The 27285-nt window shown below is 39.8% G+C and overlaps 1 protein-coding gene across 1 annotated transcript in view; it reads right to left on the reverse strand.

The window, feature by feature from the left end:
• The window catches only part of DAAM2 (dishevelled associated activator of morphogenesis 2), a 202322-nt gene extending 191681 nt beyond the window's left edge, over positions 1-10641 (reverse strand). The window contains exon 1 of the mRNA XM_036380209.1: positions 10569-10641. The gene's annotated coding sequence lies outside the window, so the exon portion shown is untranslated. The remainder of the gene's footprint in view (positions 1-10568) is intronic.
• Between the last annotated feature and the right edge of the window lie 16644 nt (positions 10642-27285).

Here is a 27285-nt window from a genome sequence, read left to right on the forward strand (position 1 = left end):
AAAAGGCCTCTGTTGGCCCAGTGGTTCAGTGTGGTAAGGTTTAGTTATGCCCATCTTGGATCCTCAGTGCTATGATATTCCTTGGCTGCATAAAGAAAGGAGGGCAAAAAGAATGAACAATGGTAAACACATGGGTAGAAGCCACACATTAAAAAAAAAAGTTTAAAAAAAGTTCACACAAACCAAGCCTAACAACAGCAACAAAAAACCTTCCATAAGTAGGACTAGAATAGAAATAAAATTAGAACAGCTCAGTTGGAAGGCACCTACAATAATCAGCCCAGTTCCCTGATTGCTTTAATGCTCTCTAATGGTGCAACACAGGTGAGCTGCAAAAGGCAGACTTGTCTTGTCCTCTCGACATGCTGCAATCAGCTGCACCCAAAAATATCTGGAGAGAAAAAGACACCTGACACAGACATGGTAAAAATGATCCAAACTAAGAAGTAGCAACTCTGAGGGTGTGGGAAAGTCTGCAAACAAATCACTGGGTGTGTCAGATGCACAGACGCTGGTATAATGCGGTGATTACTGTGTCTCAGTGAATATGTAAACGTGAGATTGGTGTTTTAAGAGCCAGGCACAATGACCGCTGAACAAACTCCAGCGTGGCTGCATTTGCCTAGGAGCAGTACAGCATTTGTTGTGACCCTAAAGCTTCATGGGATGTTCAGAGATAACTGAAGCCCAGAGGTACTAAACAAATTCAGCGTGACATCTTATTCTACATAGAGATTTTCTAGACTAAATATCACAGGACTGGGAAAACTGCTTCTGTGACACCCATGAGTGAATTTCTCTGTGAGCTTCACTGAGGCTACAGGGCCCATTATTTCCCACCCTGACAGCATCACAAGATGCAGCGTGTATGATCCACATCAAATGGCAAAATCCAGGCCTAGAAACAGGCCTCCAAAATGTTGGTGAGAAGCTTTAAAATTCCAAATGCAACAAATATAGGAACATAGAGAGCTCATGGATTGAAGCTCACACAGTCTGCACAGAAAACCTAAGAAATAAACGTTATAGTTTTGTGCAGCCTTGGTTGTTCCATTGCAAGCAAGCACGCAGACAAAGAGATAGATAATATACTGAAAAGTGCATACTCCAAGTTAATGGCACTGGTCAGACAGCAGAAGCAAGCTCAAGATTTTCAATGAAGGAATTCCTAATGAAAGTTAAAGGGTCTTCCCCATTTCCCTGGAGGCAATGGCCCCCAGTCTGGCATCAAACTGTCCAGTTCCCTCTAGCTTCTTTGTGAATTAGGTTTATTCCTGAAGGAGCTCAAGAATCCCGAGAGACCATGACTAAAACGGTCTCAAAGAAAAAATGGAAGTTGCCTATCTCTCTCCTCCACTGTGTAACCACTTAGCGCTGAGTACCCAGAACTGTAGACAGTGTTCCCAGAGTTGTTTCAGCCTAGCTCAGAGACATGTTTCCGCAGCAGGCTATTTGGATCAAAGACTTCAGGCAATGTCCCTCAAAGAAAAGACAAGGCAAAACACAGAGGGTACTTTTTAACCATCTGCTTCCATTTTAATTTGCTGCAGTCCCACATGTCACCAGAGTCTGTGGGGTGGTCAGCTGGATTCTGGGTCATGTGTATTCGTGGCAGTATAAGACTACAAGGTCATCACATCCTGTTTCCTACAATCACAGACAACTGTGTAATAGACACGTAGTCCATCAGTCTCCACAGCACATTTATTCCAAAACTATCACACATTAACATATGCCTTTTCAAGTGACCAATGGGAAATAATTAGATAAGTTTTCCAGTCTGAAGAGAGGCAGCAATTTTCAGTTTTAGTTTGAAGCAGCTGACAATGACAAACTAGGTATTTCATTGTACAGAGGTATAATATCTCCCTGACGTCTGTTAACTGATTCTAGAGACTATAAAATTTAGTCCACTCTGTGGATAAAAATACATAAAACTAGAGATAATGTTTTCTTTATGTCAAAATTAGAAACAAACCCAAAATATTGATATGCATGTAACCTGAATTGTATGTTGACATATATTGCAAAAATCAAAGCCAGTAATTGAAAAACTGATTCTCAGAACTGATGAAGTGACAATCTTATATTGCTTTTTGATAAAAGTACAGTGATACCATATAAAAAAGTTAGTACATTATGATAGGTCAACTGTAATCTGACCTATCAAATTTGACCTACCTACCTTACAGTGTTCCCTTAGATAAGGTTCCCATTCCACAGTAGCTTAGCTACACTAACAGATGTGTAAATCAGAAAGAGTAGGGGTCCCTGGAGATGTCCCAATAGATGTGAACATCGTAAACATCACCACTGAAAGTAAGCAGGGGATGAGACAGTGAGGAGTCACTTGCTAAATTTTGCCTCTGATTTAACAGAAAATATGTCATGAAGGACACAGTAGGGCATTTATAGCCCAACACATGTCACCCAGCAGGTACATGAAGCTATTCTAGATAAGTCCAGACACAGCTGGAAAACAATTCATGGGACCCCGAGGAAAATGTTAGAAATTTTCAGTCAGAAAACGCATCTGTTTTTCTCCCTATAACTTAGTAATGGTGAGTGCCAAAGACTTTGTAACATTCACACAGACTGCCTGAATCCTGCTGACAATGAAAGGCTGAGGTCAAGCTTTGTACTTCTGGCATTGGCAACACATTTCAGGGCCTCTACAACAGAGCCAGAGAGATTCACTCATTGGGACGCCTGACCCACAGGGCAGTAAAAGTATGAAACAACCAAAGAGGGCAAGTTCATATCTCAGTAGGGCACAGTTGGAAGACAGTTCATATTGGCAGGGCCCTAGCATGGTTATTACTCTATCCCTGCATAGCAGTGCAGGAGGATGCTGACACATCAGAGCTCAAGTGAGAACAAAACCAACTGTCTCTCTGTGCACTCAGCTGTTAGAAACAGTTTAATTGGTTCCCGCTGTATACACGGCTGCAAAAGTAGCAAAGGACTGAAGTCCCCTCATGTTTGGTCAAGATCTTGCTTTCTTTCATCTGTTGTGCAGATGCTGATGGGGGTCACCTGCCTGGAGGGGGGTCAGGATTCTGCCAAATGGATTTAAGGAGGGTACTCACAGTCCAGGCATCCCAGCTTAATGGTCAGTGACTCAGTAAGAAAACCAAGATTGTCTGTACTGGTGGATGGCTCCATTCCTAAAGCTTGTAAGGAAGAATGATACCCTGGCAAACCTTCTCTACAGATGTATGCTGTTTTATCTAACAAATAAACCCATTCCACCTAGTAGGGTAATTCTCTTACAACCATTATCAGCAGTACCTAAGTTCCATAGCCTCAATACAGGCAAAAACCTAAATGCAGTGTGGAGTGTAGGAAGAGCAGGAGATTGTAACTAAAGGCTCTGGGAAGATATGAGGGAGGGTGTAAAAATGGAAAGAAGTACCACTCTGCAATAGGGTGACATTCTTGCATTCTGGGAGAAGTGTGATTTTGTGATATTTTGGTGAATATATGGCTTTTCTATAGACAGGAGACTAAAAGCAACATAATTATTAACATAATGTTGCAATATTTTAACTAGTAACTATGGCTTTGCTACACTAACACTTCAGAAGACATAAAGGTGTATGAAAAAAATGGGTCTAACCTACCCACAGTGAGAGTACTTATGTGATAGTACAGACCCTCATTAGTTTGCAGACTTCTGAGAAAATTGTGCCTCAGTTTCCCAAAATGCTAAATCCACTAATATTTGTAAAATGCTTGGAAATTTTTCAGAGGAAAGTGCTGAATGCAAACAATAACTTGCTGACTTTAAATTGCTATATATATGTGATTTATCCTCATATTTTTATACAGTGTATGATTGCAGACAAAAAAAATATTCTCAGCATTTAACTTCTGGTCAAATAGGAACAGTCCATTGACATGACCCAGCTCTATAAGAAACAATTTGGCTAATGGTCATACAATACTTACAGCATTCAGGGCTTGATCTTAAACCAATGGAAAGTACAGAACTTGCTGTATTGTAGGCTGATGATTTATTGACTACATGTTTTCAGAGGGAATGGACTGTTGTAACACACTAGGGGAAAAACAATGGATTTATGTTAAAGGGAAATCATGTTACACCTCTAGAAGAGTCCAGGAAACTTCTGTGCAAGGATCAGCAGAGACAAAGATGCTTAAACAGTTCTCCAGTTGTTTCATGCCTTCTTGAAAAGGTTGTTTTCTTTGACCTGACAAGCAAAGGAGCAGAATTGGCAGGCTGATGCAGAACAACATGGATTCCCACATATTTCTGTCACAGCCTTCTGGAGATTTGAAAGAAAACAGATGGCAGTGCAGGACCAAGAGCGTGCAAAGAGATTAATGATTTTTAAAGACCAGCATGATTTACTTAAAAATATCCTAATTTTTTTATATTTCTAAAGCACTGAGCTTTCCTGGAAAATGGAAGAACTCAAAATATTTGTTAGTTATGGAAGTATCAGCGACAATATGCTACTGATGAGTATGCCTGTTTGAAATGTTTTAAGAAATATTTAAATGCAAAAGAAAATACAAAACATCCCTAAATCATAACTAGAGAAGGGTTAGCAAGTTAAATATTTTCTGAAAAATTGCCACTCTTTGTAATCTACTTTTCAACTGGGGAACTGCTGATTCCTTTTTTCAATGTCCAGAAGATACAGACAGTGCTAAAAATGCAGGTATAGTTTCTTCACATGCATTCTTGACACTTAAAGGCATCCAAAATATGAATAAGTTTCTGGAGGTTTGTGATATGTCTGGTCAGCTTCCTCAGTCAACATCTTACAGATATGATTGCTGAAGCATCAGAAGATCTTCACATTGTTATCTCTCACAAAGACCACAGGAATATAAAACTGACTACACAGAGTCGGAAGTCCATCTAAACCAGTACCATCTCTCCAAGTAAAGGTCAGCTGCAGATGTTTAGGGAAAGCATATTAAAAAAACACATATAGTCTGATCCTACCTCTGCTCAATCCTTTCAGTTTAGGACTTGCAGATGGGATTACAGCCAGAATATCATGTTTAATAGTGGATCCATCCTCCAAGATTTTTCACCTCTTCCCACAACTTTGTCATAGGAGAAGAAAATATTGCATGTGCTCTTAAACCTTCAAAAGTATGCTTGCATGATTTCTTCACAATAAACCCAACCTGGATTGTGCTCCTTGGCAGAAATGTTTCTTCTCTTTTGTGTCTGTGTTTGTGTATTTATTTTGTGAAACTCTCCTGGGAACACATCTTCATGTCAGATCTTGTAATGTTATTTTGGACCTGATCATATTCTTCAAAGAGGAACAGGGGACTATAAAAGTTTCTATCACTTAAGTCTTCACAGCTCATTAATCCAATTCTTTAAGCAGCTAAAAACATTGCCCCTCCAAACAGCAAACAATATGAATAGCCCCCCAAATCAGGCTTGTTCACAGCCTTGAATAATAAAAGCTATAAAAAATTGAAAGGAGTTCTTGTTTATGCCTCCTTTATAAATGTCCTATACCAGGGAGACAGAATAGACTTGTTGGGTCTCACAAATCAGCTTTGTCCCCATTTCAAAGAAGAGCTGGGCTGGCACATACATTGCCTGGATTTTAGTTATTTTGGGACACAATGAAGGGAAAAATACTCTCCCAACAAAAACAAATGTGAACTTCAAAATTCATGAGCAGAAATACCAACTTCAGCAATTATTACTGGGAAGTCAGCAAGCACTTGTTATTCAGGGATGAAGCCTATTTCTTCCTTGCTGCCAAGGTTTTTCTCAGTTCCTCAAGGTTACCTCTATTTCCATTTTCACATCCTTTCCTTTTCACATCCTAAATACATCCTTCTGATGTCCAGCTCCCATTCCTTGAATTCCAGCAAGTCTCCTGATCTCATCCCTTTCTTATCTACTTCCTTCTTTTTACCTGAAGTAGGAATTTTTAACTCCAGAAAAGCCTTATCTCTGGTGAAAGCCTGCTGTACTGTCAGAATAACTTTTCTACTAAATCAAAAAACCCCTGAGCTTTTCCTGGACAGTTTTGCTACTTCATATCACAGAATCACAGAATAGCCTGAGTTGAACAGGACCCACCAGGATCACTGAGTCCATCTCCTGGCCCTGCACAGGACCATCCCCAAGAGCCACACCATGTCCCTGAAAGCAATGTCCAAAAGCTTCTTGAACTCTGTCAGACTGTGCTGTGACCATTTCCCTGGGGAGCCTGTTCCAGTGCCTAACCACCCTCTGGTTGAAGAACCTATTTCTAATATCCAATCTAAACCACACCTGATACAACTTCAGGCCATTCCCTCAGGTCCTGATATTGGTCACCATAGATTTTGTCCTGTGTCTAGTAAACTCCTACTATTAGAAGACATTATCTGACACCATAGAGATCACCAGAGAAGCCAAAATTTCAAGTGTTGAAATACCATATAGGAAACTGAAAATATATATCTAACAGGAAGCATGAAAGTTGAGCAACATATAAACAGACACAAAGTCTCAGAGAGGGAAAAGCTTGTTTGACCATCATCAGGTACCCATTTAACATCACACAGCACTAAGATGGCTTGAGGCTACTCTACCAATAGCACTGCCCGGGGTGTGATGTGCTCATGTGCCTTCGTGGTTCTCAGCAAATCACAGCTGGGAACACCCTGTCAAGAGAAATAAGCCATGAGGACAGAACTGACACACCAGAGCTCATGGGAGCCTCCAGCAACATGGGACACATTTGTCTGTGCCTTCCACTGCTGTAAACCAGCAGTACTTTCAGTAGTTTCATGGACCTTCAGAGAGTTACTCTGCTGTAAGAAGTATGTGAGCAGAATCAAATGCACTCTGTAGATTTGCCCAAGTGCCTCAGCCAGCATTTCAAAAACAGCTTATAATTTTGGCTGCCTCAATTTTTGAGTCTCTTGGTGTCTAAAAAGACACTAAAAATAAAGAGCCAAAATTACAGGTTACTTTGCACAACTTGGGCCTCAGTTTCTCTGTACTAAGTTCTGATGTTACTTGGACTTAGAATTGAAGCACGGAGTAAGTTTCTTGAACCATACAAAGCTCCAGAATACTTTCACTAGACGAGAGCTGACTTGCACTCTCTGTGTCTCAGGTCACTCAGGTTGGAACATAACATTTCCTTGTCCTGATAACAGACTTGTGCCAAACAGAAGTAACGTCATTGTTAAGTGGAATTGCAGAAATATGATAAATTATTCATACTACTGCATATTAGTATGTGTACTGAAAACTACCAGTTTTCTGCACATGCCTGAGTTCAAAGGAATGTGATATTAGGGATCACAACTGGCAAATGGAAAAGCCACATGAGACACCACTGTCAATAATCAACAAACCAAAAAGCATGGGAAAATACACATAAAATCTTTCATCCAATGAAAATAAGAGCAGTCAGCTTTCTTTTAATTTAGGAACATGCTGTGCTTGCCTGGGGGTTGCAAGGGCAGGGAAGGGAGAGAGGGTCAGCTCTCCATAGGACTGACCCAGGTTTGAAAATTCACAGCAACTAAAGTGGTGAAAGCCAAGCCTCCCACACATCCTTCCCCTATGTGTCAGGAAATAGTGTCCCCTGATTGCTCAATCTCTAAGTCAGATGGCTGGCCTGGAGGGACTAGATGGGTTTTTTGGATACCATCAGACCTTGGGGGAATTTTATATCGACTAAAGCAGATGGAGCAAACCCAAACAATTTTGGAGATCCCTTCAAGATACTATTCAACTCTTGATGAGCCTCCCTGTGAATGAAGTATAGTAAGTGCAATTCATATCTGTACTTGGTAAGAAAAATTTTTGTGACTGATTTTCAGGATGAACAGAACTACACATGAGAAGCACAGCTGAAAAAAACCAGCAGTGATAGCAGCAGACAAGTGATATGGTGTGGTAAAGCCACTAGGCTATCCAGGGAATTTGCTTACTCAGCTCTGTGAAACCATGAGACCTCACTTTGTAACACATAATATAGACTTTTAAAACCTCAGGGCTACACTGACTGTCATAAGCTGCAGCAGGCAATAGCTTTCTGTTCCACAAAACAAAACTGAAGAGATGCCTGCCTTGTTCATATTGTGTTTTTTTTTAATCTTGCTTCCAGGGTTAGTCCATCCATAGTTGAACTAGCAATTTCCTGGCTAGTACAATCTCATCCAAATTCAAGGATGCTAAAACACATGGATTCTCATTGGAACTGAATTTATGTCTTGCCAGATCAATATCTCCCTTCACATTTTTCTTCCCAGCCTTCCACTCAGTGTGCAGCTTTCCTGTTGATCCACAACTGACAGCCCACAGGGAATTTCCAGACTTGCAAACCCCTACAGGTACTGTTGCTAACCTATCGGATGCTGAGACAAAGGAAAGAGAGAGGAATAATGAGACAGACAGGAAGCAGTCAGATGAAAACAAATATGGAATTATCTCCTCCTTAGTTCCTCTTCTTACCCTCTCAGCTTTCAGCAGTTCTGAATATATGAGTCCTAAATTGCCTAAAGTATTTCAGAGAGACTAACTGTTGAACCAGGTAAAAAGTGTTTGTGGCTCCAGACACTCGCCTTGGCTGTGACAGCTCTCAATTTTTTATTGGGGCATAAAGATTTCTAACAAGTTACTGCATTCCTTAAGAAGTTTTTTTCTTTTACATTGCCAGCTAAAGTGATTAGGCTTTTGTTAAGGAAAAAAAAGCAGCTTCTTGGAAAAGGAGCTGCTAGACCCACTGGAAACAAAATCTAGTAAGAAATAAATGGGGTTGAGGAAAAAATTCTGATATGTCACAGCAAAGTAGCTTAGATCCCAGTATGATTCCTTCCAAGTCTGAAGACTTCACTTTCAAACTACATCCTTGAAGGATCTGCTTTTTGAGATCCTTGCAGGATCTGCTCTTTTTTTTGCATCCTTACACACCAGTATCAGTACAGCTTCTTATTCTCCAGCTCATTATTTGCATAGCATGGCATCCTTTAGTGGGGATTAGACCTTGACCACCTGCCCAGTAAAGGCTATCTCCATTACATTAGCCAGCACAGTGATTACATCAACCTGCAAATGTTTCCAGCACAGCTAACTACACTTGCTCAATGTCGATATGCAGCAGACATCCCAGTAACCCTCCTTCATTTCAGTCCTCAACTTTCCTCTTTTATTGCCTTCTCCCTGCCCCAATAACCCACTCTGCCACCCTGAAGAGGAAAAGTATTTGCAGACTTTTCCTATTATCAAAACAGCCCGATGCAGGAAATGCTGACTTGCAGCGGCCTTTCTTGTGACTGCTTGTTGGCTGAAGCCAATTGCTAACAGCATGGGGACTCACATTGTGCAATTCACGTGGCTCCTGCTCCTCAGCCCAGCTTTCTGTTTATGCTCAAGGGCATCATCTCTCCTTCCAGCAACTGCACAGGCCAACAATGCTCCTGCTGGCCAAGAGTTTCCTACAGTTACAAGTGCTTGCAAAGTGTGTCATCTTCATGCAGGAGGCCTCAAACTGTTCCTGGGGAAGCAAGCTGCTTCTCTCATGGGTCTCATTAGAGAAGATGCCAATGCATCTTCTGCATTGGCTGCCTACACAGCTGTCCCCAGAACTGCTCCCTTCTCCACTTGAAGAATGAACAGTCACCCAGGTGTGAGGTTGTTTTCAATCTCACAGGAGGTAAGGTCAATTAAATGTAGCATTTACTTTTAATAGCAAATAGATACAGCTATGTGCCCCACTGAAAACATCATCTTCTTATGGACTAGGCTTGGGAATCTCTGGACTGCAGAGGTATAAAAAAATTACTAAGAATCACTACTTTTAGTTTGGACTTGGACCAGGTGCTTGTATTAGTATCTGCAGGGAGATTCTCCTTGTAGTAGGTGACCTGTTCATGTATGACCCTGTTACATTAAGGTTTTAGATGTGAGAGACACCTCTTCTCTGCAGAAGCAGAGGGTTCTTTGGAGAACCCTTAGTAGCAGGCTCAAGATGCTAAATTTTACAGATTTAGCCAAGTGACTCTCCTTACTTGTTTTAGCATTTTTTTATCACCAGTAGCCTGGCAGAGTGGGACAGGACTTCATTGTCAGGGGCCAGGGAATTGCCTGTCATCCTCATAAAGAAAGAGGAGCTGCTTGCTGCACAATATGACAAGAGATTAAAGAGTTAAAAAAGAAATCCTACATTGTGGAGTTACCTAAGGAAGTTGATTTTTGCCTAAGGCTTATTTGGGATTTTCCTTTCCTGCTACCAGAACATGAACTAGCTGAATTTCAGTTAATTTTGTAGTCTTCTAAAAACATGACCATCCCTACCTCGCTCTCCTCAGACCTCCCTCATCCCCTGTCACCCCCATCCACATACAGAAGAGTGCAAAAGCCTGCACTGTCAGCCCTCTGCATACCTTTGGGAGAAGCAATCAAACTAAACCTGAATTATGTGTGCTGCCAAGCTGGCTTCAGGATATTTCAGAGGAGAAAAAAAAAAAGAAGAAAGAAAGACAATCAGTACTTGCAGGGATTTGTTCTTGAAAACAAGCAAAAACATGAGGAGCTTTGCTGCAGCAGCTGCACTTACATTGTAGTGGCCGTGTGTCTGTACGGATCCTCCCTGTTCTGCAGTCCCGTAATCCACACAGAGAAATGCCTGTACTGCTCCTCTCGCTGGCACTGCTGTTAGAGTGAGACTGGAACTGCTGCTGTTTTCACTTTCAGACCAGCCTCTCTCTCAAATCCTCTGACGTCAGACAGCCTGCAAGAGATATTTATGGAATGAACAATCTAAAAGTTTTTCTAGGTAGATTTAAAACTGCAGTTTGGCAGGGAGGAATCTGTAATTTTTAATAGAAAACCCCTCCAAGGGGTTCAAGGAGGAAACTGTGGAGAACTACAGATGTGGTTGTATAAGTCCCTGGCAAAAGGCAGTACCTGTACTTTTCCGTCCATGGTATATTATATCCACACCCAGCCTGTAACTATCTGTCATGAAAGTCCCCATTTGGAAAGTGGTTTTCCAGTCTCTCAGCTGTGCTTAAACAGGGTTTGAATCAAGCGTGACATAGAGGTCTCTCACAGACACACTCTAAGCCCACAGCCCTCTGCTGTGTCCAGGCTTTTACTGGATTTAACTAAAACAGGACTGAATCAGGGCCTTCCAAGCATCTTGTCCACATCCTCTTTCACTTTGGCACTAACCCCTTTTAGCTGTATTTTTTTCTCAAGCATGTGAGCTATTTTGGCCATCTTCCCTCCTAACTTCAAAATATCTTCTCTAGAAGTTGTGTCATCTCAGATAAATACCAGCTCAGGAAATTAATTTAGTCTTTGATCTCTATTATGCTCTGCCTATTTGCATCTTTCCATTATTCCTTTGCTGCTGTACAGTATGACACTTCTCACCTGCTGTGAAAGCCACTTAGGTGTTATGTGGGAGAGAAGAGATGCTAGAGCAAAAACCGAAACAGTATAAGTCTTAATGTTAATCAGTACTTGAAGAGTGAAATGCTCTCGTGGTATAATCCTACTGAGGTAAGTGGCGATAAATTTGGACTGATAAGACCTCTTTGTTTTGTATTTAGAAGCTGAACATGGCTATAAGCCTGTAAGTATCAGTAGTCCCATCTAAGAGGTGAAACAAGTCTGAAGGTGAAGTGATATATGGTGAAAGTCCTTGAGTGAGCTTTGCTTGATTACAGATAAACCTTTTTAAGATGTTCAAAACTTATTCAACATTTTCTGCAGGAGTGTACAAATGTGCTGCTATTATAAGCAACTGGGTTTGGAGTTTTTTTTATACCACATCATTTCCATTTGTAGGCAGTTAAGAAGTATATGTCTTGGTACCACTTTTGGAGATGCAATTGCTATTTCAAAATGTGCCAAGATTCTTTTCTGTGCAACTTACTAGCAGACCAAATTTACCATTTGGGGCTGTGTGGACTAGGTTTATATATATTTATGCTTTCTCTTTTCTGCTCTACCATTATCACCTTCAAATCAATAAAAATCATCTGATCAACTTCAAAAGGCTTAAAATCAAATTTTCTCTGATAACTTTCTAATGGCAGCTTTCCCCATGCACTGCAATATCATCACTATGACCAAAGGCTTTCAGATACATTCCAGAATAAACTGGTATCTCTTTGATGAGATTTCCACTTTTATACTTACAAGATGGGTCTAAGAATCGGGCAGATGGAGGAACCAGAATATTATCCCAGTTCCAAAGCAGTATTCAGTCAAGTGAAGGAAGTAAAATGTTTTTATATATAAAGAAAAAAATTAAAAGGTACCTGGTTTTCACAGTGCAATCCAAGCACTGACCAAGTGGTGTTGTTGTCCCTTCTGGCTATGAGATTTGTCACTTGTCTACTTAGCATCAACAAGGATCACTCAGGGTTGAGTCCCCACCTTGTTATGCTGCATGCTAATCTTATTAAAGATCAACCCTGGAGTTACATTGCTACCTGTTGGCAGTTTGTCCCATGGATATCCAGCAGGAACCCTGAAGGGCAGAGTGATTCAGGGCTTTTCTGTAGGATATACAAGCTGTTGCTTGCAGGGAGTTCCACATCACACAAGATTTATTTGGCTCAGCTCCTCTAAAGCACAGTAGAGGCTCCTGGTGTTTGCTAAAGATGAGATGGCTATCCATGACTCCTCTTTCTTCTGTTTAGTTTATAAGATTCTATTACATCTTCTCCCTGGAGAGTGGAGTAGGAGGAACATGGAAATCCTGACCATCGCACAGAAGTAAAGCATGAATAACCACAGCCTGTCTTACAAGCTGAGCCAAGAACAAAATGGCATTCCTTTATTTTGAAAGATTTTGCAGCAAGATTGAAATGCCAAGAGACTGAAATGCTCTGTTTACCCATACATGACATGGACAGTGACAGTTAACCTGTGTCCAGTGCCACATTTCATTTCTGTCCTGAAGGGATATGCCCCTTACCATGTAGTTAAGGTAGAAATATTTATCCCATCAGAAGTGCTGTAACATTCCAGCTACCGTGAACTAAGACAGTATCTCTATGAACCTGATGCATTTCTATATGAAAATGAAAGATAGAATAGCCAGTTGTATGGTTGTATATTCATAGCCTCTGCATTGAATCCCACAGGAGTCAATCCCACAAGATGCCACAGAAGCCCTTTCTGGAACACAACACCATGATATGAAGAGCACAAAGAAATCCTCTGTGGGCAGTCTGTACTCCTGGTTCCTATAATTGAGAACCCTCTCCATTAGATTGGGAATGTACATGCAAGAGAAAAAAATGTTTCATTTTAAACAGAATTTATTTAAAACAGTAATTCTCCCAAAAGACACTAGAGACAGGCACTTTTGGAGGGTGAGGAGGATCAACTTTGGGCACTGGACCAACACAAGCATGGGCACTACTCAGCCCTAAAACACAGAGAAAATACAGAGAAATGTCTGCATCACTTGCACATGACTAAAACAAGACAGCATGTGCTCCTCAGATCCAAACCAGTCTAATGCATGTTCACATGTGCAACTGTAGAAGTCCAGTTTGTCACTCCTTTAGTGCTACATAACAAAATAATACACCAAAGGAAATGAAACCCTATTAAAATACTATTCTTGCTGCCATAGTGGAACAGGCCATTCAGCTCACTAATCTAGTACACTGCCCCAAGCAGTGGTTAGATACCTGATGATTCAGAGCATGAAGAATGGAAAACACACTACATCCAGCCAGTTGTGGGCTGGAATATTACATAAGGATGAGTGGTTGAAGAGAGAAGAGAAATTCTTTCTTCATCCCCATAGTTGATCAGTTTACACATTTAAGTATGAGGTTATTTCAGATGTTGGGTTTTTTTCTCTCATTGGTGTTGCTATGTATGTTATTTCTGCATATACTTCAGTTTGGGAAACTGCCAGGTTTTTTCCAATCCACTGGATTCAGGAAATGCAAAGTTAAGGCATATGTTCAAAGAACAGCACACACCAAAGCATGCAGAGAGCTCTTTGTCCTCAGATGTACACAGCCTTGGCTCTAGTTTTTAAATCCACCTTTTGATTTTCCTTTCATTTTGAATGATGGAATTCTATTCACTGTGTACTTTTGGCCCCAGATTTAATTCTCCATTGCACTGACCAGAGAGAAACTACCTACAGGTCTTGTAGATATCTTCATTTCCAAGGTTTGAAGCAGCATCATGGCTTACCAAGAATTAGTAAACAGTTTAAGTGTTTGGAAGGAAAACTGGTGAGATGTTGTAGATAAATGTGCCAGCAAGAAGGATTGTTCTAAGACACTACCACAGCTACCTCTGAATTGTATAAGGGATCATACTCTAATCAGGAAAAGGGGAAGAAAGCACTTTCTGGAGCTATACAGTATGTACTTGAGGAGTTTCTTTAGCCACAAAGGACCATGCAGAGCACAGAAAGTATCTGAGCATCATAATCAACGTAGAACATTGAACTGACAGCATTTTAGACTCAGTTTCCTCCAGTATCAGAGGCAAAACAAATTAAGAATCAGTGGAAAATAAGGCTCCCACGACAGAAGGAACATTTCAAATTAAAAGTAATGCAGTGTTAAGTAGAGAAAGACTTACAAAACCTTCATCTCTGCAGTACATTGTGACTGAACTCAGAGCCTGAGGCACAGACTGGACTTCTCAAACTAAATCAGCAACTTAGATGGACAGTATTCATACACGAGAGTAGATAGAAGGCAGCACTAGATGAGAACACCCTTCTTCCACCACCAACAGAAGAGAAGGCAGGAAAGAGTGAGCTTTGACCCACACAGGGAGCTGTGGCTAGGCTCTGACTCCTTTGCAGAAGTCAATTAGACCAAAGAGAATTGAGTAGGCAAGACTATTTGGACAGTTGGTAACTAAAATTGTTCTACAGACATATAATATCAGAATTAAACAACATTTTGTAATATATCACAGCCTGACTAGCTATTCCCAGCACTATCTTAGATCCATTTTGTTTTCCACCAAAAACTGTATAGTGAATTCAGGTTAACCAGGGTCCTCTGAGAACCTTGTGGGATAACAGTTTCTTGGCTCCTTTTGTTCACATACTGTAGCAACAACTGTTAAAGTGGAGATGCTTCAAAGAAGCCAGAGAAAAACATATGCATGCAGTAGAAATGCCAGAAATTATATACCATATTAACAGCAATCATCATGTGTTACAGGGGAGCCTAGGTAGGAAAGAGAGTTCAATTCTAAGGAATGTATCAAATTTAAGTGTCTTAACTGTTTCTTTTTCCTTTTATTTCCTAGACATTCTCTTTTCTTTCAAAAAGATTTATTTTTAAAAGACTCCAGGAAGCCAAGAGAGCCTATTAGACTGGCAATTATCCTGAGTCACTTCCTACAATGGTTTAAAACTCAGAAAATCTTTTTTGTGGGCATGAATGCAAAAGTACATCAGTGGCCCACAGAGCTGAACCAGTAAACCTGAAAAGAGTAATAACTTACAGCTAGTTACATCACATTTTTAATTACATTGAAATATTGTCAAGGTTGGAAAATCAAATGCTGAAAAATTATAATAGCAAACACATGATGATATGGATATGTTTAGCCACTACCCATGCATAACAGCTGTGGCAGAACGTGGGATGGGATCCAGCTGCCTGCATTTTAGTTCTAGACATTTAGCTCAAGACAACTCTCTACTTGCAGCTCTTGCCACAGTTGATGTGAGCCTGATGGAAGCTCAGTGATGAAGCAAGCACCTAAAAATGCAAGCATGCAGTTGGAGCTGGTGCTGCAATTTTTGTGCTTGTACACTTTTAGGTGTTTTGGTTCACCAATGCTTATGCTCCTTACTGTACTTCTTTCTGTATTATTTGCTAATTAAAGAAAAAAACTCCCAACACTTCCAAAACTTTTGCCCATGTAGTTCTACGGAATTTTTGAGATATGAACATAATTCCCAAGGTCCCCTGAATACAATTTTACTCCACTGCTGTCATGATATTGTACTTCTCTTGTGAAGCTGCCATTTCAAGAAGCAATTCAATTTGGCCATGATATATTCACGTGTCTTCTCAGGCAGGAAAACATAGGGAAGTTCTTGAGCTTTGCTTCTGAAGCATGCTACAGTATTATGGACATAGGCAAATAGTCTTGGCACAAGTATTCTTGGAATTTATACAAACTGTATAAACTGCTATGCTTCAGCCCCAAGTTTTCTTACCACACCAGCCAAAAGTGACCTTGTGTGCTATCCCACCTGCAGAAGAAATTAAGACAGCCTGTCTATAGGACAAGAGCACAGAATCTTGACTGATAATGCAAAGAAACATTTCCTAGTGTTTTATAATATAAGAAATGAAACAAACAAGCAGAACAAAATGAAACATATAGGCATTCTTTTTCCTTTGTACCTATTAAATACCACGACTAAGAAGTCATTCTTATGTGACACAAAACATTTATTGTGATCACTGTTTTCAGCACCTACACAGTAGTCTATAGAAATATGTCAACTTACATGATTAAACAAAAGGCCACCAAAGTCCAGATTACATTTATTTCTTCCTAGACAGAAGAAAACCTAGTGTTATAAATGAACAAAAGTTTGAAGACAGAATACTTATTTGAAGAATCAGGTTTTAGACTGGTCTTGGGGGGGCAGTGAAATATGACAGAAGTATAATCAGTCTTCTAGTGAAGACAGGCAAGAAAAAACAGCCTTACAAAAATGCACTAAGCATACTGACTTCTCTAGAGTTTTAGTCACTGCTGATTTACACATGGTTCAACATATTCAATATCCCACAGCACCAGGATTTTGTGTCTGAAGTAAAGCAATGATGCTGGGGGGGGGGGGCGGTGTGTGGGGGTTACATTATGTAATGGGATGGCTATTGTGCTTAAATTAAAAAAAAAAAAAAACAAAACACAACAGACAAAAACACTTCACAAAAACCCAGTGGGCTGGAAATTCTGAAAATTAAACCAGAATAACAATTCTCATATGTCTAAACCCACTGTCTCCCAAATCCTATAGTGTTGTCCTTAGGATCCAAAGCAGCTTGAAATAAACAAAGTTGGGATGCTCAGCATATTCTAAGACCAAGGTACAACATATTGTCAAATGTGCCCTAAAATAGTCCATTTTGTTCTGATATAACTATTTATAGAAGACACACCACTGGTGAAATTATCAGTGATGAACTAGTTAAGATAAAATTTCTTAACTGGTTTCACAAGAAAAGGCTATTGTACTTTTGATTTGTCGTTTCCTTCGATTATTTCAAGTATAGACAGAAAGGTGACAGACTTAAACAAATATTTGTATAACTTTTTGTTCATTTCACAGATTTCATGTCACAAAAGTTATTACTGTAAGATTTTTGTTAGGTACAGGTATTATCTTGTCGCAGACATCTTTTCACTAAAAATCCTTTCTTTGGGATTTTTCCTTCTGGGAAGCTGAGAGGCCTCAGGGACAGCATGGAAACAATGGTTATCTGCTGCTGTGGAATGCAACAGGTCCACCTGTGACTGGCTTATCTTGGATGTTTATAATTAATGGCCAATCAAGGACCGAGTTATCTCTGACAGAGTCCGAGAGAGCTGCCTTTGTTATCATTCTTTTCTTTTCTATTCTTAGCTTAGTTAGCATCTGGGAAAACCTGTCCTTCTTTTTCTTTTTAGTATAGTTATAATGTAATGTATATATATCATAAAATAATAAATCAAGCCTTCTGATCATGGAGTCAACATTCTCATCTCTTCCCTCATACAAGAGCCCCTGTGAACACAGTCATGTTATCTAAAACCTAAATGTTTTGTTCCTTTTCCTCCTACCTTCCTCCTCCCACCATTAATTTGGCAGATCTAGGAAGGTATAACAATTTAATTGCCCTTGATCATGTTTGTCAAGACATGAAAACACAATTTGCTCATAAGATAAATTCTTCAAACTTCTGAATACTCAATAGTCTCTAGCTGACATATAAAATAATGCAATATCATGTTATACGTAAGAATTATAATATTATGAAATGATAGTATGTTTGGAGGAAGGGACAATTTCTAAAATCTTAAACATATGATTAGATAAAAATTTTACCAGCTTAAATAATTTGAAAAATAGACTGAGGGCTGGAAGGTATGGAAGGGCCTGTGAACCTGCAGGAAGAGATTGGGTTGTGTGGGGACTGTTAATCAGCGAATCGCAACCACAGGATTACCAACGAAGGACTGGTATCAATGCCTGTCTTCCCTGAAAAAACAGAATGAAGATACTTCTACTTCCTCCCCATCTCTGAAACATGATGAAAACCACTCTATATTATAACCAACCATAGTAGCTCTCTGAAGTCATTCCAGAAGCACAGGACCACTGGAATGCAGTAATGTTTGGAAGCAGCAGGGAGGATCACAAGCAAGTAGCTTCTTCTACATAGAATCAAGGCCTCTGAGGATAGTTAACTTGCCTGAGAGGTTAGCCCATGAGCATCTCCAGAAATTAGAGAGTGTAAAAGGAATCCAAACACAGGAAAATGATTAAAAATTGAATGAAGTATTTTGTGAACCTTACTGCTGACAGGAGAGCACAAAACAGCTGACTATAACAAAGATGTTTTTTACAACAAATAGCTAAACCAGCTTCTTTACTTCACACTGGTGTTACAAGTCAGATTTAGGTAATGTCTGTAAATCTCTTTGAGATCTTCCAATGGAAATTACTATTCAAGTTTTATAAAAATATTATATAAAGGAAAGGTTGCAGTGCCAGAATATATACAATGGATCTATGGGAAATCATTATTCTTCCATGTTTCACAAATTGTTTGACAAGTTTTGAAATTATTTCTCTGGGAACTGATCTGACTTAAATGTGCTTATCCCTTGCCTTTTGTTAGCTCGTGTTTGCATTTACTGTCCATTAATAACAGATGAACACAATAGCCCAAGGTACTTGATTCTCTTATGAACTGTAGATAATTCCACATTTCAGTCCTCCATAACATCAACAGCATAGGGAAAACTGGAATGTGGCAAGAAGCCCAAGAAAAGGCAAGTTGAGTTGGATTGGGAATTAGCTGGAAGGATAATAATCCTGCAAGACAATATTCATTAAGTAATTTTATGTGCAGCAGAAGAAAATCATGATACACACTTGGCATCTGGAGACTTTAAAATGCTAAGAAAAACATTTCAATGACTGTACAAATTGGTTAACAATTGTGACGCAAACCATTTATTTCTACATGCCTTGATTCAATATTATGCAATTTTACTCAGCACTATTCTGAAACTCCAATACATAATCTAAGGAACTGCTTATCAGACAGCCTATGCATTTTCTGAGATGTTATACAATCCTTCTTCCCATTTTCCTTCTGCAGCCATCATTTGCCCTACTTCTAAACCATGTTCACTTCAGCAACGTGGAATTAAAATTCTGGAGGTGCTTTGGCATACACTGGGATTTAGGTGAGCCCTATGAGGGCATGCAAATATATCAAAACTGTAAAACAAGAATTCAAACCAATCGATAACTGTTAAATATTAGACCCCAAATGTTTCCGGGTGTGTTGTGCCTGGCTTCTTCTCGCCCTTGCTGCTAGACCAAAGGCAGCAGCTGTGGCGTTTTCACCCCAGAGATACCTTTGGCCAGCTGGATGCTGCAGCTGGGCACTCGGAACAAATCCAGGCAAAGTAAGAACTCAGTTTACCTTTGGTGGAAAGGGTTCAAGTGGCAGTGAAGAGAAAAGAAGCGGGTTCTGTCGTAGAGTCTTAGTCCAGAGTTTTATTACAGCACGGTAGACCTCTGAATGTGGTAACAGTTCACAGACAGACAACACGGCTGCAAGGTCTCGTGTCCTTTTAAGCCCCGGGGCAGGGGGAGGGGAGGGGACAGGTGAGGAGGGGAAGGCCCAAGGATACAGACACATGGACAGGCCAATGAGCCCAGACCTGAGGAGCATCTGCCAACCACACGACGCCCTGCTGGAATGTTTACATTGATGGACAGCTCTTAGGCAGGAGGGCAAAAGGGGGAGGGGGAAAGGTTGGCGCACCTGAGGGGGTTGGGATAGGTGAGACAGGAAACCACTGCAACAGATAACTAATGACAAAAGCAGATAAAAATTAGCATATCTAAATTGCTATTCTAGATTAAATTAATATCTGTTCTTAAACTATTAAATATGAGCAAAAATAACACTATCACCTGTAGGCACACAGTTTCTGGTAATTGGGAGTGGAGCTGTGGCCCAGCCTCATCCCCAATGGGCCACGGCTGTGACAAGCAGGTGAGCAGCATTGATGGTAATGAGCCATGGAGTGCCCAAGGGCACTGACCAACCACCAAAGGGAACAGAGGGCACACAGATGCAGTGCATGAATATGAGGGGTATAAAAGGCTGGGCTAATGAACAAGAAAGGTAGATACTTACATTCTTCTGTTGTAGTGTTACTCTGTATGGGCGAATGCTTAAATTGTATGGTGACCCCTTTGCGTTGTGGCTATCTTAACTGCAATACATGCTATGCTAATCGCCTTCCAAAGGTAAGATGTTTTATTCTCTTGTAGCTTGTGATTTGTACCAGACTGCATGGTTTAGACACGTGACTCTTCTGATAAGCTCTTTAATGCAAACTACAAGTAGTATAAGCTCTACTGAAAAGTAAATGTTAGATTGCTAGCAATAATTTAGTTGCTGAACTAGCCATATGACTCACCCAGAAGGACAGTTATATCTTAAGGAAGGCTTTTGGATTATCTCACATAAGAAAGGTTGCTGCTACTCTGTCTATCTGGATGTCTGTTCATGAGTGAAGAAGGTATTATTTATATGAATGTAGGTAATAGACAAAATTTGGGGTTGTTTCTCTTGTTTTTCAAGTAGGATTTTTGTTTGTACATCTTAGTGAATTAGAATAGACCTCTGAAAATGTAATGGAGTCCTTACATATCCTACTAGACTTATGCAATGCAAAATGTTTTTTTCTTGGTCTAAAAAATCATAGCCTTTTCAAAGACAATAACTGTTAAAAATCTTATCTGTTGTTTTAAAACTGTTTATGTATTAGTCATTTGGAAAAAAAAATATATTCTGAAGAAAGTATCAGAAATTAATTTATTTACTGCTGGAATTTTCAATTATTCATGTTAACAATCTGAGATACCTGTGTATTGAAATATCATATCTAGTACTTTGTGTTTATTACCTTGGGAAAAATAAGGCGGGAGTATATGTAAACCACTGAGCTCCCCCACAGGTCACAGAATAATGCCAACTTGAGAAGAAAAGGTCCTGATTTTGTCAACAGTTCTCCAGTGAAATATATACTATTAGCTTAATAATGACTTAACCTAAAAAAAAAATTACTAACGTATATTTTTCTGTCAAATTGCCACCAAGAACTTTAGGAAGCTTACTCTCTGACTTGAGGATCTGTTCCCTTCAGCCATACATGCAAAACAGGTAACATGCAGGTCATGTTATCTGTTTTTAACAGGTCACTTGTGCTTGTAATATTAGAGTCTGAGACACATCTTTAATTTGATGAGGATTATTTTCAAATGCAAGAGAATTGCAACTCACTAGTTCATTATATTTTTGGGGATTCATAAGTGAAAGATTCTAGGGAAGTCTAAACAACAACGAAGTACACAATTCATAGCCAAGCCAGAGACAGAGAATCAACAGTGATTAAATGAACATTTTAATACAGTTACTCAGACAAGAAGCCTGCCTCCTCACATTGGCAAATAACTCATGTCTGCAATCCCTGGATACCGACTCTTGCCCATTTATGAGATTTCTCAACTGCAGATGCATAACATCAACATATGACAAAATCATGCAGCCTTAGAAGTATCTGGCTTTTGAGATGTAGAATCACAGACTGGCTGGGTTGGAAAGGCTCTAAAGATCTTCTAGCTCCAACCTCCCTGCCCTGGGCAGGGACATATTCCACTAGACCAGGCTGAATTTGCAATACTAGTTGAATAAGCAATAGTAGTTGGTTTATTTTAAACTAAAAACTGAATACTAAAAGAAAGAAAAAAAAAACAAAACCACCCAAACTAATCCTATTTTTCCTTTCCTTGCCTGAAAATATCTAGGAGAAAGAGGGTTTAAAACTATTGGACTGTGCTAACATGAGGGCTATTCTAGTTGATTTCAAACAGATCAAGAGTGCATGTTAATTTCTTAATTCACAGAATTATATGGGGAAAATCAGTGCTGCCTGATGTTTACAACAAGGCACAAATACATGGAAAATTTCAGTGGGAAAGTTGATCTTGGTGTTTTAAGGTATTTAGTGCCTCACTACTTAAGAAACCATGTTCTCTGGCTTCACTGCAGGATGTGCTTGCAAAATTGAACATACTGTTTAAATAATCCCTGGCTTCATTATTGTCCTTGAAGAAAAAGGCAGGTATCAACTCTAAACATTTTAATGGCTGGCACACCTGGCTGGAGCACATTATTACATGCAAATGGAAGAACTCATGAGCCTGTGCAATTATTAGCATAATAAAAGAATGATCATTATGGCAGTTTCCTGAGATCAGTAGACCTGGTTAATATAATTTCCCTCAGTTTTAGGTATGCTGTGCTACTTAGATTATGATGCAAACTTTTGCTTCCTAAAAGATGGCCATCTTTTCTTGTACAACTCTATCATCCTATAAAAACAGTTCTCATCTTCTCACCCACTCAAGTAATGGCCACCCCATCCTAATCCATCTTCTTATGAGATCAACTATTCTCCTTCTGTATTTTTCTTAATTACTCTGTGTCTATTCACTTTCCTCATAAGAGTTCCATGCTTCCATCTATTCCATCCAAAGAAAAAGCCCTCTAGACATTTGCTACCTCTGTTTACCTTTGCCTCCAAAGTAACACTTCATTTTACTTTCTCCTTTTCATTTTTACATTACCTAAACCATGAGCTTTATTTTTACCTGCTGGAGTTCTCCTTTATACTTATATTCTGGAGACTCTTTCACTATATCTCCCTGCATCATGCCCTCTATTTTCACTAAACAATAATTGTGAAACTGAGATCACAACCTTCATCTTTCCCCTTTTGAGCAACAAAATCTAATTTTACTCCATGGCTGTGATCACCTTCTATTGCATTGTTGTATTTTCCCCATATCTGTCCTCAATGAATGACAGCTCCTCTACCCTCCCCTCTCACTCTAGCCCACACACAGACTCAGTGTTGTTGCTTAATATCATCCTTTCAGTTATCATTCTACTCTGTCAGCAGCTGTGCCTCCTCCAGCAATTCTCCTGTCTATACCACATTAGTGTTTTTCTTTAAGGTCCTTGTCCATACTGTAACACCTTATTCATGACCACCATGCAGATAAGTTTCTGTCTATGATCTATCAATGGCATCAAATTCATTTTACACTTTCAAACATACCTTTCCCTGCTTTGTTATGCTAGCTTTCATTCCCCAAAAGAGCCCAGCTGAAATATGTAGAATTATTATAATTCTCTTTCTTTAACTTCTCTTTACAGCAATAGCTTGATAGGAAAATTCTAGCCTCTGGCTATTCTGTTAATATTACCCACATTATTTATTTTCCTCTTCCTCAGCATTGCCACCAGTCCTAAACTTAGCAAGAGCTGTTTGGTACACCTCTAAATTTACAGTGCCCAAAAAAACTTCTAATAATCCTTGGATTCAATTTAAGATTATTGTAAATCAATGGTATCCAATAATTGAATTTTATAATGTTTTGTTGAAGGTGATGGAATTTTAATCCTCTTCAAAAAAGAGCATACACAAACTAGTTATACAATGACTATAAAAGAAATTATTCATTCAGCAGGATGAACATAAGATTCTAAATTTCTCACCAGTTTTCAGATAAAAAAGCCCAAACCCTACCAATTTTTCTATTTATAGTCACCTAGAATTATCTCTCCTTAGTCAGAGACAAATCAACAATGGACTTCAGCAGGTTTCATAATAAAGCATCAATAAGAAAAACCATTATGCTGAAGATAAACATGAGAAGGAGGTAGAGAAAATTGTGCAGATAACATTGAAATGAATTAGGTTTATGTCTCCTGTTGACATTTCTCATGCTAGTTTGCAACAAAGGATCCAGTTTACCATTTAGAAGATGAACCCCCCTCCCCCCCCACTTCATGCCTCCAAACCAGAAACAAACTGCTGAACTTGGAAAAAAAAGATTTGTCTGTTGTAGTCAGAGTCCTATGAATCCCTAAACTTCTGTCTGGAATTTTTGCTTACTCTAAAAGAGCCAAGCAATTAAAGATATATAATTATGCATATACATAAGCCCTAAGGAGGATGTTTTCAGATTTTCTAGTTTGACTGAGTCTACCAAGACACACGTTTTTAGGGCACATAAAAATATGTTGGGTAAGAATGTGAGAATAGTGAAATTTTGGTGCTTTCCAAATGTTTTTCTTAGATACCTGAGGATGTAGCCCTGTTTCCTAAGAAACAGATTGTAACAGTAGCCTAGAAAAGAAAAACATATCTGTCCTTCTCTCAGGGCTGGACCGTTTAAAGCCGAACAAGGCAGTTTTGTCTTCATGACAGCCCTAAGCATTTTAATGCTGGACACAAAGTAGAAGAACACAAGGGTTGTAGGACTTTGGCATGATACTTGAACTATCAAAAAATATTGCTTTTTTGCAATATCAACTTTTTCACATTCTATTCAAATACCTAATTTTCTGTATTACGACACCTTTTTACTACAAAGATTGTACTGTTTCTGGCAGTGCTCGCATAGCAAACTCAACAGATACTGTACCTAAATTTAGGCCATATTTCAGACATTAATTTCTGGTCACTTAAGGAGTGATTTTGGTCATCTAAAAGATACATATTTGGCATTAATGTTTTCAGGATTCAAGCAATCAGTTCAGGATTTGGCAAGAGTTTTGGCCCTTCATCCTGCCCAGCTGATCTATGGAAAGATTTTAGTGTTCTAACTTCTAATTGTTATCTCAGCCAAATGGCAGAATAGTTGCCAAGAGTAAGTAAAGTCTATGAAAAGTAAAACTTTGGGGAAAAAAAAGAGAACACTTTAAAGTTTGGGCTATTATAAAGCTTAGAAGGCTGTTTGTTTGGAAGCATAGTAAGTTGTTAGGTGACATAATGGAGCACAAGTCCTTGAATTGCCAGGTCCAGTATATATTGTGACCAGTATTATTTGCTAAGTGCAAGAAAATGATAATGGTAAAGGCAGATGATTCATTTTGATGCTCTATTACTTCAGAAGGTAATGGCTGACCTTTTTAAAATATGGAATTTCCAGATCCTATAAGTTATATGGTCAGATAATTATTTCAAGTCTATAGGTTGCTTGTGTTGTGGGGTGCCCTTCTCAAATCCTGCAGTTGAAGAAAGTGATGCATCTTTCAAGTTTAACATAAATGCAAATGCTGAAAATTCCTCAAGTACAAGGTGATTTCCCAGGGAATACAGAAAGATCTCACAGTAAATTTACAGCAAACCAAAACTTTTCATGCCTCCAGCATAAGATATGTAGACCTGTACATTTTTAGTTAGCTGTCACCTTCAGGCCTTTCTTTAAAGGCCATTCTTTTATTCTGAAAGCAGCTTGAGTCTAAACTGGCTCATTGGCTTCTCTGTGCCATAGCATATTCAGACTATCCTATAATAAAACAGTGTGTCTTCACTGTGCCACTGGCTCAGAGTTTACAGCTCAGGCTTCAGGCTGAAGAAAGGCACCTAAACCATTTGCAGAGCAGGCTTGGCCCCAGAAGCAATAGTGTCATTCACCCAGCTCCATACTCCAGCTACTGAACCATGGGCAGACACAAAATGGCTTTCCTCACAGTTAACTGCAATATTATAATATCTGATGCCTGACTAATTCATAATCCAGCTCAACTGCTAAATAACACAGCTGACTATTAAATGTGCAGTTTTCTCTCCAGAAATAGAAAAAATGTACTGTCCTGCATCATTTCACTTCCAAACAAGCAAACCAACATTTCAGTTCCCGAAACTTCAATTAAACATCACAATTCTTTCAGAGATCTGGAACTGAAATTATTTATGCTTCCCTCCCAAATCCTGATCTCTTAGTCTAAATTCATTGGACACTGTAAGTTCTGCTTCCTTCTTGGCTGCAATTGTTTCCCTACCTGTAGTCACTTCTGCTTTGAACATCACCTTCAACATCCCCATCCCTACTGACAAGAGACTTTTTTCATTATTTTGGAGCAATGCCGAGAAGATAATTACTGCTTATTCTGTTACCCCATTGCAATGTCCTGATTTTCCTTCACTCTATTTAATCACCAAGTAATATTTTCCATTTGTTTTCATTTTTACACTTTTGACTTTTTGCACTTGACTTTAGATGGTGATCAGCCTTTTTCTATTTTATTCCCTGAAGGCTCACTACTTATGCCTCATACAGTTTCTGAGACTGTTATTTGCTTAGCTGAGAGAACAGAGCCTTTTCCCTACTGTTTTTCCTATTTGGGAAACACGTTTATCATACTTTTACCATATCTGAGTTAGAGAAATTTCTATCCTCCTCCATAATTAAGTCCCTGATTTTCCACTTAATTTAAATTAGTATGCTTGCAATCACTGTAATCTGGTCCCTGCCACTATGTCCCACCAAAACTAAGGCCAAAATACAAAAATATTGTGTGGCTCTTCAGTGACCACTTCACAGAATAATGGGGTTCTGCTCTTACTGCTTTGTGTTAGCTCTTGTAGCAAGACAACATCTTTTCCCACTAGAAATTGTTTTGTTTTTTTTCACAACCATTTTTATATTAGAGTTAAGGAGTTGATGTCCTCAGTGCCTGTAAACTTGGTATTTCTCTCCATGGTGTTTCAGCTGCATAACGGCAGAAGACCTTCTCTTGAGACTGACACAGGTGCGCGGCTGAGCCGGGAGGTCACTGCGGACAAACAGCTGCAGAACAAGAGATCAGGTGGGGAATCCCCTGCCTCATCAAGAGATCGGGCAGGGAATGCACCTTAGGGCCGGGCAGTGCGTGCGAGCCAGGGAGCCGTGTGAGGGCCGCTCCGCGCTCCCTGGAGCCGTGTGAGGACCGGGAGCCGCTCCCTGGTGCCGTGTGCGGGCCTGGTGCCGTGTGAGGGCCGCTCCGCGCTGCCTGGTGCCGTGTGAGGGCCGCTCCGCGCTCCCTGGTGCCGTGTGAGGACAGGGAGCCGCTCCCTGGTGCCGTGTGCGGGCCTGGTGCCGTGTGAGGGCCGCTCCGCGCTGCCTGGGGCCGTGTGGGGGCGGCGCGTGCCCGCGGGCCGTGCCCGGTTAC

This window comes from Molothrus ater, chromosome 3, assembly GCF_012460135.2.
Source record: "Molothrus ater isolate BHLD 08-10-18 breed brown headed cowbird chromosome 3, BPBGC_Mater_1.1, whole genome shotgun sequence".
NCBI classification, from domain to species: Eukaryota; Metazoa; Chordata; class Aves; order Passeriformes; family Icteridae; genus Molothrus; species Molothrus ater.